This window comes from Prionailurus bengalensis, chromosome F2 (genome assembly GCF_016509475.1).
Source record: "Prionailurus bengalensis isolate Pbe53 chromosome F2, Fcat_Pben_1.1_paternal_pri, whole genome shotgun sequence".
Taxonomy (NCBI): Eukaryota; Metazoa; Chordata; class Mammalia; order Carnivora; family Felidae; genus Prionailurus; species Prionailurus bengalensis.
The window spans coordinates 14,182,873-14,195,250 of record NC_057353.1 but is presented as its reverse complement, the minus strand read 5'-3'; the positions used below and the strand labels follow the sequence as shown (position 1 = coordinate 14,195,250).

At 42.4% G+C, this 12,378-nt stretch overlaps 1 pseudogene; it reads right to left on the bottom strand.

Annotated features, from left to right (window-relative positions):
• Positions 1 to 533: 533 nt before the first annotated feature.
• LOC122496152 lies at positions 534 to 616 on the bottom strand (annotated as a pseudogene).
• Between the last annotated feature and the right edge of the window lie 11,762 nt (positions 617 to 12,378).

Below are 12,378 nucleotides of genomic sequence, written 5' to 3'. Positions count from 1 at the left end.
CTTGCTTCTCTGGATGGTGGGCATCTGTTACTAAATGTGTCTGGCAAAGTAACCCCAAGAGTTGATAGTATCCCAAAGAAGTTCCATCTCCCCTCCTACCAGCCTGAACTTTGCTTGGTATTAGTGTCAGCTGCCTAATAATGCCATTGAACCTTTAACCAACCTGACATTAGAGCATGAAATGAAATGAATCTTAGAACACCATGTGACACTGAAATTTGGGTGTGTCTTCAGAGGTACGTGGCCACCCCAAATGATTAGCCTGACTGAGGATAAGTGATATGAGGAATCTGGAAGCAGGGTCAGGGCCCCCAAAACGATTAGCCTTACTCAATCACGCCATACAAATTCCCTTTACCAATCACTGGGTCAGGGATGGTGATGTGATCCTGCCCTAGTCAATTCCAGTGAAGGAAAAACTGAGGGCTTTTGGGAAAGTGCTTTTTGGTCCTAAGAAGGAGGCACGAGGAAAGACAGCCCTTTCTTGGTCCCCTGGACACTGCCATATCGGGAGCTGCTGCAAGCATCTTGCTCACAACCTAAGAATGTTTTCAATTAGCAATAATCGCGCCTCGGATAAACCTCATTGGCTACGATACTGCCACAGCGCGAAGCTTCACAACCTAAGAATGAAGCCAACACAGATGAAGGCAGATCCAGTAGAAAGCACTCAAGGTAAGCAGGAGCCCCTCGTCCTTCCCTGGATCCTGTGCGAGTCCTCAGCTTCCTGTTACATGGGACAATGAAGTTCCTCATTGTTAAGCCAGTTCGAGAAGGGCTTTCTCTTGCTGATGCTAAATCTGTCTTTACTAATATACATGTCCCATGACTTGGGGAAATGATCAAATCATTGTACACTCAAGTCCATGAAAACATAAAACTTCTTGTGGGTTCCACTGTGTTTTTTAATGCTGAATATACCTATTTTTTGAGAAACATGTATATTCTCTCAAGAGTTTATAAATCAAGGTGACTAAGTTTAATGAGAGAAGGAAGCTGTCAAAGAATTAAAATACTTTTCAATAATGTTTTCTATGGAATTATAGATTCACTTTCAAAATAGAAATAAGTGATGAAAGAAATTCACAAAATGTAAAAAAAAAATGAAAATATGAAAGTAAGAACATATTGAAGACCATATTTTAGCAAATAACCCCGGAAAAACAAAAAATAAAATAAAATAAGAGACGAAAATAAAGGAGGTTTTCTCTCTCTCCCTCTCTCTCTCTCTCTCTCTCTCTCTCTCTCTCTCCTGTCCCAATTTATTAGCTACCAAGTCAGATGAAAAGTAGAAATGGTACTATTGAAGTTAAGAGGGGAAAATTATTTGGAGGACACCTCTGATGTTGTAAACAGCAGGGAATTGTCTGAGCATCAAAAATATCTTTGGATGGCAGGTTATAAAGGGAAAGAACTTACTGGCCTGTGTGGTCCCCAAATCCTGTAAGAGGTAAGTCACTAGAGCATGGAGAGATTAGTATGGATCACAAGATAAACAGAGCATATAAAAAACTGTATTTTGTGTGCAGCTGAGCACTGAGGGCCCTGAGGACATAAAGATCTAGACCAGAAACATCAATGCCCTCAATGGGAGAAGGCTGCCCTACCTCCTTCCATGGTGCCATGTCATAATACGGGCCTGGCCTCATTCCTCACCGGCTACCTCCCTGGGAGGAAATTTCAGTCTGTACTGTGTAAGTCTGTGCATTTTACATTTTGGCCACTATAGAACTAGTCTGTTTTCCTGATTATTTTCGAAAATGTCACCTTAGGTATAAAGATTATAGTGGTTATAATATTTTTGAAATATTTAACCCTTCAAAAACATAAAGTCTCAAACTTATCTTCTAGAAAGTGAATGAAACGGGCTCCTATTTTTTTTCTCTTTAGTTGAAAAAAATTTCAATTCATTCCCCTATTTCATACTATTTGAAGTAACTACAGTTTATTCTTTACAAGTTTCTCACTAAGCTTAGTCAAATGCACCACATAAGTGCTCAGGTGCACAGAAATATACATGAAAGATGTGATTTATTGTAAGCAAAAATAGGAAAAGAACAGATTCGCCTAGCAAATAAATTGAGGGGTGTCTAATCATTTCATAAAGTTAGCCATTATGGGAGCTCCTCAAATACTGAGTTTTTCTGATGCATTTTTATAAAATTATTAATTCATAAACATTGATTTACATAACATGTCACTGCTCTTTCAACTGCATCCACTTCACAGCACCAACGTTTTATGATGTGGAATATACACAGAAGCTTCAATTACCTATGTAACTGATCGTCGTTTTTTAAAAATAGTTGAACAAGTTTGATTCCCCCCCACCCCCGCCAAGAGGTGAAAAAGTAACTGTGAATATGACCAAATAACCTAGACTTTGAGAAATGATCTGATGTCAGACTATCTTGATTTTTTTTTCCTTTGGAGTCATAACAAAACCACAGCCTGTTTCCTCCTGGAAAAAGTGATGACAATCAATATGCCAAGTGGTTGTTCCCAGAGTGGAAATGAGATGAAACTTGGCTGGGCACTTCTCTTCTCTCTGGAAAGATAGTTTGTTTCCTTTGATGGGCACCACCTGCCCTAACTTCCATTGACAGGGGGAGGGGGCGGAGGGGGGAGTTGGAGGGGGGATGGGAGTTTCTACTGTTTTCCAGAGTTAGAGATGGCACTGTCAGCAGTGCAGAGAAATGGGCACCCAATGGGGAGGCCACCACCGGATGGTGGTTATCAGGTCCTGGAGTTTGCACAGGAGCAGGGCAAGAGCAAGGGCACTGACACTTTGGACCTAAGATGGGAAGTGTCCCCTCCCAGCGGGCCAGTGGGACATCTGATACCACCACAGGAAAGCCAGCTGTGCCCAACAGAACACAGACCACCTGGGTCCTCTGCAGCAGAGGGTGTTGCAGCAGGATGTGAAGGCCAGAGCAGAAGCAGGTGCACATTCATCAGGGAACTCGTGAAGACACCTGTGAGGACTTCCGTAAGGACACTTGTGTGGCCTCCCATGAGAGGAAACCATAGAAATACTGGGAAACACTCTGAAGGAGACCTATTTATATGAAGGGGATTACTGGGAGATCTTATGGCAATTACATGGATTTGGGGCCTTTTCACTCAACTGTTCTCCTTTTCCGAAATATTCTTCGAGATAGACACATCTCAACTCATCTCAACGGCTTTGGGTCTCTGTTTAAATATCACCTTATCAAGAAGTATTTCCCTGACCACATAGTACCCATCCTGTGCCATTACTTTAATTTTTCCAGTGCACCCTTACAATCTGACATATCAAACATATATATATATATATATATATATATATATATGTTGATTGTTTTAGCTGAAAGCTCTGCAGGGCAGAAATTTGTGTTTATTTTGTCCACTCTTTTATTCTCAGAACTTATTCTTTATTCTCAGAACTATTCTCAGAACTCAGAGTAGTTCCAGGCACAGAATAGGCACTCGGTTATTATTTGTTAAATAAGCAAACAAATCCACTCCACACCGTGGTGTAATAGTCTCTCGGTTCTTTGTCTCAGTCTAGCTACTCCAACAGTCACATCTGGAACCTTGTCATCACCCATAATCAACTGCCCCGACCTCACATCTCTCTTCCTCTCCTGGTTTACTCAACATTTTCCACCACAAACACTCTTCAAACTCAGTAAGGCTCTTTTACTTTCTTCAAACCACCAACTCTATCCTTCAAACCCAGCTCTTCACTTCTGTCAGCTCAGCTTCCATAGAAGATTGGTCAATAACACTTCTCGCTGTTCTATATTTCGGTTGTCCTGTCCTGCTGGGCCCCATCCCTGGGTGGCCCAGCTCTCCACTTCTCTGTGCAGCTGAGCATTGCTGAAGAGAGCCACACAATCGAGCCAATTAGCTAATGTGATTAAATTCCATCGCCAACTTCACATGGGTCCTCGAACCTCCCATTTTATTCCTCTACCTTCACCATATTATATCTCCTCCTAGTGTGCAGAGGCAATAGAAGCCAGCATATGGGAAACTCATCATCTTTCCAATAGCAAACACACTGGCCTGCCCTCACCTCATACAACTATCATTCTCATTGACTTTCTGAGGAACTTACACTATCAACTATCTTTTGTATATTCATCTGCTTTCCATGATCTTATATGAGCTTTCTAAAGCCACCATAGCAAAGTCCTACCGAATGGTGACTTCAACGACTGAAATTTGTTGTCTCACAGTCTGGAGGCTAGAAGTCTGAGGTCAAGGTGTCAGCAGGGTTGGTTCCTTCTTAGGACTGTAGATTATGTTCCATGTCTCTCTCCTAGCTTCTGGTGGTTTGCTGGCAATCTCTGGCACTCCTTGGCATGTTGAGGCATCACCCCAATTTCTGTCTTCATCTTCATACGGCATTCTCCTATGTGTGTCTCTGTATCCAAAATTTCCACTTTTAACAAGGACACCAGTCATATCGGATTAGGACCCACCCTCCTCCAGTATGACCTCAGCTTAACTAATTACATTTGCAATGAAGCTATTTCCAAATAAGGTCACATTCTGAGATACTGGGGGTTATAAATTAAAAAATAGGAAATGTCCGGGGGCCAATTCAACCCATAACAGATTTGCATCCTGCCCACTGGCTTTCAAATATTCTTAAATTTCTCCTCTTAAAAAAAATTCAACACAGCTTATATTTCATTCTATATTCTGCCCCCATATCTGTTCTTGTCTTAACAGTCACTTAAAAAAAATGTTTTCTTTACCTGATGTCTCTATTTCTCTATTTCCCATTCTACCCTTGATCCACTCCAAAACCCTCCAACAGCTCCCACAAAGGTCAGCAATGGCCTCCTGTAGGTAACACAGTGGTTATTTCAGTCGTCAGCTTATTTGGCCCCCCAGAAGCATTTGTCAACACCAAACATGCCTGCCTTCTTGAAATATTCTCCTCCACTGGAAACTTAGCACTACCATTGTTTTGTTTTGTTTTGTTTTGTTTTGTTTTGTCTTTGTACTCACTTTTCCACTTGCTTTGCAAACTAATCATCTTCTATGCAGCCTCCAAGCAAGCCTGTAATCCTTGATCATGAATCCTCTCTATTTTGCACTCTGTACCCTTTTCCTAGGTGATTCCATACATACTCCTGGCTTCAATTACCTCCCAGACTCAGTGTGAATCCCACTGTCCACTTGCTTCTCCCTGAATGCCCTAAACTTTTGTCAACTTCACATTGCTGAACTTGAACACAAAATCCTCACTCCATCACCACCATTAACGGAAGTCTTTCTCTTGTGTTCACTATGGCAATGACTCGAAGCATCACACAGACTTGACTAAAGAACCATATACCAAAGCGGTGATTTCTTCCTTTAACTTCATGTTGTCCTCCAATTACATCAGGTTTAAAGCACTTAAGCATCTAAGATTTTGATTTTTCAAAATGAAACATTTTACATGCAAAAGTTCATTAATTCACATAACAATTCTATGACGTAGTTTCATCTATTCACATTTTGTAGATGAGGAAACTGGGCTTGAAGAAGTTAATAATTCCTTCAAGATCACCTAGATTGCAAATGAGGAAGCCTTGTGTTGACCTAAGTCTGGCCTGAGAATCTGAACCCTTAGCCACAATAGTAAACTATGATCACAGTCATAGTATACATTGAAGTCATCAGGAGAAAGCAGAAAGCCACATTTAACCCTGATTTTGAGGAATTAGAGAAAATACGGATAAAGAGAAAAGTAAGAGTATCACACTGTTTAAGCAGAATGAAGATTAAAGTGACCTTGACATATGAGAGGAACAGCAGAATCCATTCCATGGACCAGAGTCCCTATTGAGGGCTATTCTATAAAGGTAAAAGTGTAAGTGAGGGTCATAAAATGGAATTTCTTGAATACCAGGCTGAGAAGTTAAAACCTGAGCCTCTAAGCAATAGGAAAGCAAGAGCAAAAGCAATTTTGAGAAGCATGGGATAATACCCTCTGTTTTTCTTTCCGCTGTCCTCTCTGACAGAACCCAAGTCTCTCATAGCCACTTTGGGTAGAGAGGGACAGTGAGGACATAAACTCCTCCTTTCTGAGTTGTAACTGATAACTCAGACCGGCACAGTCATGTGATCCCGACAAAAAAACATGCATCGAATGTGGTTAGGCTTTCAAGACTATATACTTGATAGGAATATACAAATTACTTAGAAAATGTACTTTCCTTGACCCTGTTAACTCCTCTTTTGCATAGTAATTCATCTTTTTCTCCATCAAAGATCTATGCCAGAAATCTATCTAAAGAATGGAAGATAGGATGGGCACCATTTTTCTGGGACATGGTAATGCATTTCTCATGATGACTACTCACACTCAGCTTCCAAAATGCCTTGTTCTTGCAGCCAAGTTGATGTATCAGGAGATGAACTTGTCGACCCACCAGAAGACTGAAATCATTTATAGATTGGTATACCTAAATTGGACCAGGGAATTTGTTAGGGACTGGAAATAGAAGGAAGAAAATTGTTCCTATCATCATAGAGCTTACAGTCTTTGGGGGAAGACAAACACTAATATAAACACAAACCTACCCACTGATATTGACGAAGACTCATATTACATAATTCACTTCAATGTGACAGATTAAAAAAATTTTTTTTAATATTTTAAAGCTTATTTATTTTGAGAGGGAGAGTGAGAGAGTGGTGGAGGGAGAGAGAGAATCCCGAGCAGTCTCTGCACTGGCAGCACAGAGCCTGACACGGGGCTCGAACTCACAAACCACGAGATCATGACCTGAGCCAAAATCAAAAGTCATATGCTTAACCGACAGAGCCACCCAGGTGCCCCTGTTTTGTGTTTTGTATGCCATAGTCCCCGATATGCAATCTTGGAATTCCTGTAGTATGTGATCCATTTACATAAGCCCTCAAGCAAGTTATTTAATTTCACTAAGGTGCAGTTTTCTCATATGTAAAATGGGACCAATGATAACAATTGGGGAGTTGCATGAGGATAAGTGAGATAATTTACGTAAAAATGCTTACCACGGTACCTGACATAGACTAAATATTGGATTATGTTAGCATTGTTACTCTCAGAGCAGTGCTTCTTAGGAGTCTGCACCTTTCATTCTACAGGATACAGAATCTGATCCGTCATATGGTTCTTAACTGCCACATCAACAATGTTTTATGCTACCAATAAATGTTGACTAAAAATCTCTTACAGGTAAACCGTTATGTAACATTTCGGAGGTAGGGAAAAAAGGTGGTAGCTTATTATCTAGCAGACATGGATGTAGATGGATAGAGACACAAATGTATATACCATGTGGGAGCTGGAGATGGAAAAAGCCAGACTGGAGATGATTCAAATTGGAACACTGGAGTGATCAACACTACATATCAACAGTAGCAAGTCTTGCCTGGATCTGGAGGCGGGACAGAAGCCCAGATGGAGGCAAAAGAAAAGAGTGATCAAAGGGAAACATTTCAATTTCACCCCAGCCCCCTGGTGGGGAGAGCGGCTTGATCAATGTCGGTGGTTGGGGGGGGGGGGGGGAGGGCATACATTTCAGGGAATGTTTCTATTAGAAGCACTATGACCATGATCATCCTAAGTGCCTGATACCAGCATCCATACAGGATGCAGGTAAGAGATACAAAACAGTCCTAGTCTCAAGTGGTTAAGATTTCTTTACATCTCAGAGTTGCTGCTTTAAAAGTTTGCAGCCTGGAAACTTATGTCCATGCAAAAACACACACTTGAATGTTTATAACAGCTTTATATGCAGTTGCCCAAACCTGGAAGCCGCCAAGATGTCCTTCGAGAGACAACTACCAATAGATGAAGATGGATATCAAGGTGAGTGGATGAAGACGCGGAAGAAACTTAGATGCCTATAACTAAGAGGAAGAAGCCAGAATATTTTTGAATGTGTATTTGCTTTTGAGAGAGAGAGAGAGTGCGAGCAGGGGAGGGGCAGAGAGAGAGAGGGGGAGACACAGAATCCGAAGCAGGCTCCAGGCTCCGAGCTGTCAGCACAGAGCCTGACGCGGGGCTCGAACTCACGAATGGTGAGATCATGACCTAAACCTAAGTGGGACACTCAGTCGACTGGGCCACCCAGATGCCTCTGGAAGACGCCAGAATCTGAGAAGGCTACATCCTGTATGACTGCAAGAAGATGACATTATAAGAAGGGCAAAACTGTGAAGACAATAAAAAGTGGTTGCCAGGGGTTTGATGGAAGGCAGAGATGGACAGATTGGAGCTTACATAATTTTTAAGGCGATGAAACTATTCTGTATGTTATTGTAATGATGTATACTTGCCTTTACATATTTGTTGTACCTCAAAGAACTTATAATGCCAGCGGTGGACCTTGACGTCCACTGTGGACTTTGGATGATAACGATGTGTCTGTGCTGGTTCGTGGATTGTAACAAATGGTAACTCTGGTGAAGGATGTTGACTGTGGGGAGACAGTGCTTGTATGGAGGAAGGGGCATATGGGTGCATATCAGCTTTGCTGTGAAACCAAAACTCAAGAAAATAGTCTCTTAATTTTAAAAAATCCCGGTGGATGGACACTGTGTAGATAGGTGACAGGTATGGGAGGGAGGCTTATCTTTCCTTGCTCATCCTTTTCAGCCTTTCGAATTTTGCATCATGACAATGTATTACATATTCAGTGAGCAATTTCTTTCAATAATGAGGTAAAAATAAATATCCACACCAATGATATTTATTTGAAGTTTACAAGAAACTGCACAGTACTTACTCATATATCATATATGGACATATGTGGAAAACATGGTTGGGGACCCTGAAGCAGCTTTGAATCACTAAACCCATAGTGAACAGTGTGTTCCATAGGGAACAGATACAGGCACATGAAGTACTTTGCCCTAAATCACACAGCAGTGTTCCAAGAACACTTCTATCTGACCAGGAAGATGCTTCCTCTTTCTCTTCCTGCTGTTTTGCTGCTTCTTCATATTGCAAGGCACAAAAAATGGCCATTCCACTGGAAGTTCTAATTTATCACAAAGGCAATCGAGTTAGCGCAGCAGATCATTCAAAATTGATAAACCTGAAACCAGTCATATGCTTTGGATACCTTTCCCACTTAGAAATTCTAATTGACCTTCATGCCTGACCTCTGGCCTCCGCATTCTGGCTAAGCCATGTCATTCAGCCAGGTGAGAGGTTTAAAGTTAACATCATTGGCGTGCCTGGGTGGCTCAGTCTGTTGCCCGTCCGACTTTGGCTCAGGTCATGATCTCGCGGTCTGTGAGTTCGAGCCCCATGTCTGGCTCTGTGCTGACAGCTCGGAGCCTGGAGCCTGCTTTTGATTCTGTGTCTCCCTCTCTCTCTGCCCCTCCCCTGCTCATGCTCTGTCTCTGTCTCAAAAATAAATAAAACATTAAAAAAAATTTTTTTAAGTTAACATCATAAATCGTCTGGCCTCCCAATAACACAGCCAGGGGGCACACTCCCAGGACCTGGGGGGCTTCTTAGTTCAGCTCTCCATATAAGGAAATGGATACTAAAAGCAAAGATGAGGGTTGATGACGTGGCTGATTTTCACTGAGGATAACGTGTGAGTCATCGTTCTAAGCACTGATCAGATATTAACTCACTTAACCCATACAGCCACCGGGTAAGTGGGCACAGCTATTGTTCCCACTTCATAGATGAGCAAATGAATGTATTCAGAGGGTGGGCAACTGGTTGAGGTGACTCAGACATGGAGTCAATCTATAAACTCTGGTAAACCGTGTCTACTCAGTACAGTACTTTCCCTATGTGTTAGGATCTGAGAGTAGAGACCGGCCACAGCTATCGGCGGGACTGTGGAATTTGTTCCAGGTCAGAGGTCTGAAGTACTCTGGATAAGAGGGGAAGCAACCTGAATCCATCCTTCATTCCTTACAGAAGAGTAGACTTCCAGGACCTGGAGTCTGCAGGGAGGTCAGCGTGGGGAATAGTTTCAGGATCTTAGTAACCAGGCTGGGAATCTCAGGCACTAACCCCACCCATTTCCTGGGACTAGTGTGCTGCAGATGCCCAGACCCAAGCTCAGGAATAATCGAGACATCTTCGGAATCTGAGAAGACACCGATTTGCAGGGTGCGGTCCCCAACCAGCATCAGCATCACCAGAGAATTGGTTAGAAATGCAAATTCTCTGGCCCCATCTAGGACGACTTAAGTCAGAAAGAATCTCATAGTGGGGCCCCAAAGTCTGTGTTTGAACAAATATTCTGGGTGATTATGATGTATGCCAAAGTTTGGGAACCTCTACCCTATGGGACCCCCATATCTGATGCCTGCCCTTTCTCCTCACAGCACCTTATCTGACAGCTATTTTCTGGGTATCCCTGGAAGCCACGAGAGCTCTCCTAACTCTGTGGGACACTCACCTGGGACAGTAACACAGAAACCGAGTAGGCTGGGTGGGGGCGAGTCCTGGGATTCTGACTTCCTATTCTTTTTTCTTACTATTTTAAAGAAGAGAGAATGATGATTTCTCTTCTTCTGAAAATGCCAAAGGCAAACAAAATCCTCAAGTTGGGTTGTTTTTGGTTTGTTTGTTTTGACAGAAATGAATCACTGTAGGAAAATCTTTCAAGCTTGGAGTGATTTATACCACTCAAACCCCAAGTCATCCCAGTGGCCTTGGCCATTTCTGCCATGTGGAAAGTTCCAACTAAATCAAATGAAGTACAATGCCTGCGGGAGCGATTTTGCTGATCCCCTTCCAGATTGTTTGGAAACCCAGGACTGAATATCTCACACCGCCATCAGAATCTTCCCTTTCTCCCCCTTCTGTGTAGACAGCATGTTAAAAAGATGAGTAAGTGACTGTTCTAAGGATATGTTCCACCTGCTCGGAATACGGGAAACTACAGACGCTGGGGCTGCCTAATCAAGGAAATGGCTTCTGCAATCCCAGTTCCAGAGGATTGTGTTCTTCACACGCCCTCTTGTGGCTACTCTGAGATAATGCAATCCCGTAAGGCTTTGGACTGCTCCCGCACTAAAGACACACTTAGAGACAGAAATCTAGGAATTCAGGATTTGGGAAGCTTGTCTTACCCTAAATTATGCTTGTTTGGGGCTTTGTGGAAATCTGTGGAGCTAGTCTTCCTGAAAGGATTGTGATACTATGTCCCAACTAAAGCCGTTTTGCAGAGAATAGCTAACGAATGCTAGCTCTTCTATTTAAAGAGTGTATAACAGTTAAGGAAGGAGAAGCAAGTACAGAGAAGATAATTGTGCAGCTTGTCGCTGTGTTTACATGGGCAAAGCCAAGTACAGAGAGAGTTTCTATCCTTTGCAGGATTATTCACCTGTTAAGCCAAAAACAAACCATAAAAGAAATAGGTATGTATGGAGGTACATAGGTATTGACACACAGAGGTAGTGTGCGTCCTGCACAAGCCCCAGAACAAATTCCTTCCTCCAGTTGATAGGCTTCTGAAGTCCAGCATCCTCCACATGGCTCTGCTGCCTTGAGCAGGGAGGAGGTGATAGCTTTCCTCAACTCCCCTGAGAAATAGGGCACCGCCCTTCCCTTAGCCCTCCTTCGCCTGAAAAACATCTTTCTGCCCCATTAACCTCTGAGAATGTAAAGCCTTTCCTGCGTATAGGTTTAGCAGTACTATATTCCTGCTGTTCCCCTTCTAGATTTAAGACAGAAAAATCTGCTAAAGGTTATAAGCTCCCAATAGAAAAACAATATCTAACGCACTCTGCGATGTCTAGCTAATCACCTCCACAAATAGATATTAATGCAAGTTTGATCATGGGGAGATTACATTAATTATTCAGTTTTTCTAATTGTCTAGAAATAAAAATGGGTTTTCAGAAGCTAGACAAAAATTTCCAGAACAGAGAAACATAGGGGTGAGTGAGAGGATCAGGAAGCACACAGGATTTAAGACAGGGCTTCACGACCTTGGTTATTGACTCCTGGTGGCGGGGGAGGGGCATCCTGCGAACTGTGGAATGCACAACAGCATTCCTGGAGTTTATCCACTAGATGCCAGTAGCACCTCCCCCAATTTATGACAAAAAAATGTCCCCAGGCATTGCCGAATGTCCTCTGATGGCAAAACCACCCCTACTTGAGAACCATTGGCTTATGAAGATGATGTTCATACGAAATTGTTAAATATCGCAATGGGTGAACAAAGATGAGACAGAATATGTCCGACTGTAGGGCGCTGTGGGGCAGAGCCTCACATAGAGGCCAATAGAGACAATGTTTGGAGTTAGTGAGACCAAGTCTCAGATCAAATGATGTGAATTTAGGCCTCTTTTCTCCCCCTAAGCCTCAGTTTTTACATATGTAAAATTAACAATATTCATATAATGACAGTAATAATA